Source organism: Elephantulus edwardii, unplaced genomic scaffold (genome assembly GCF_000299155.1).
Source record: "Elephantulus edwardii isolate Elephantulus edwardi_28Jun2011 unplaced genomic scaffold, EleEdw1.0 scaffold00192, whole genome shotgun sequence".
Classification (NCBI taxonomy): domain Eukaryota; kingdom Metazoa; phylum Chordata; class Mammalia; order Macroscelidea; family Macroscelididae; genus Elephantulus; species Elephantulus edwardii.
The window spans coordinates 4429224-4431148 of NW_006399942.1; positions in this window are offsets into that span (position 1 = coordinate 4429224).

The window sequence follows — 1925 nt, forward strand, 5'->3', positions numbered from 1 at the left end:
AAGGATTCTGGGGCTTCGTCTGACATACTTTGGACATGTTGTAAGGAGAGACAGGTCTTTAGAGAGGGACATCATGCTGGGCAGAGTGGAGGGACAGCACAGGTGGGGAAGACCCTCTATGAGGTGGATTGATTCAGTGACTGGGGTAATCGGGATGGGTGTGTCAGACGCAATGAGATTGGCATAGGATAGGGCAGGGTTTAGGGCTGTTGTACATAGAGTCGCTATGAGTCGCAAAGTCACTGAAAAACTTTTAGTTGACTAGCAAGTAGTTGAAAACACATGGTTTGGATCAGCTGCATCTTAGTCATCAAAACTAACATCCTTACTTTTCTCACTTCGCCAAGACCCGTAGGCCAACCTGCCTGAGTGTGTTCTCCAAACTTGCCTGAGGGTTCTGCTCAAAGACAGCCAGAGATAAGGCATATCCCAGAGGCTGACTTGCATACATCATCATCACCCAGTGTTCCTGACAGAGCCAGCTAACAAGAAGGCACAGAAAAAGGCCTTACATAAAATGTGTATATCGCTTATTTTTCTAGTTTGCTGTTAGAGGTACAGTACTTATCTTCCATTTTGTTGTATTGGCTAGTAATTTCCAAGTTGCTGCTTATGTTACAGTTTAGTATGTATATATTGCTTGTTTATGGTTAGTTCCTATGAGCTCAGCACTTGTTTGTCAGGTGCTGTACTGAGATGACCCACAGGTTGCTGTGGTGCTGGAAGTTATGTCACCTGTGTCTAAGATACTAGCAGTCACCCATGGTGTACAGGCTTCAGTGGAGCTTCCAGTTTTAAGGCAGAGTAGACAGAAGGATTCTAAAATAATAGATTTTTTAAAACCCTATGAAAATAGAGGAACACTGAAAAATAATTTACTAGGAGTTGCTAAATGTCACAACAAATAATTCAAGAAGCAGGACTCTATGAAGAAAAATTTGGCATCAGAATCAGGAAGACTCATCAAAAACTTGTGTTGTTCAACTGATACACCCTTGCTTCCTAAAAGTGAGAAGGACCTGAAATATTGTCAGTGGAATACCAAACACTACAACCTTCAATATGGATTACATTTCAACATCAAGAAACATCTTCAGATTGGGCATTTCTGGCTGTATTTGGCAATCTCTTTATAACATAGACTAGACTTTCTAAGGTTAATCCTGGTTTGTCTCTTATGAACTTTATGGTTTTTGGTCTCTGATATACCTTGACTTGATTTTTGTATATGGTGTGAGATGTAGACCCTGTTTTAGCTTTCTGCAGGTAGCAGTCCAATTGTGCCAGCACCATTTGTTGAAGAGTTTGTCATTTCCTTATTTGGTAGGTTTTATTTCCTTGTCAAGTATCAGTTGACCATAGATAACCGGGTCTATTTCTGGGTTCTCAATTCTGTTCCAGTGGTCTATCTGCCTGTCATTGCATCTGTATTATGCTGTTTTGGTGTTAAACCTCCTGCTTAATTTTTGTTTCTTAGAATTATTTTGCTTATTCGGGGTCTCTTGCCACTCCAAATTAACAGTTTCCCTTTCAATCTCTTTGAAAATTGAATTTTGATAAAATTGATGAATGGATCCTTTTAAAGGTTAAATCTCTGTGTGCATCAAAACCTTTTTCCAACAAGGCAAAAAGAAAACCTACTGACTGGGAACAAATATTTGACAACACCATCTCAAACAAGAGTCTCATAACAAAAGTTTACAGAATACTCCTGGGCCTCTATAAGAAAAAGACTGATAACACAATTACAAAATGAGCAGAAGTCATGGAAAGAATTTTCACAGAGGAAGATATTAGAATGACCACCAGACATATTAAGAAATGCTCAAAACCACTGGTAATAAGAGAAATACAAATCAAACCCACAATGATATACCATCTCACTCCAGTAACAGTGGCAAACTTTAACAGGGCAGCAAGCAATA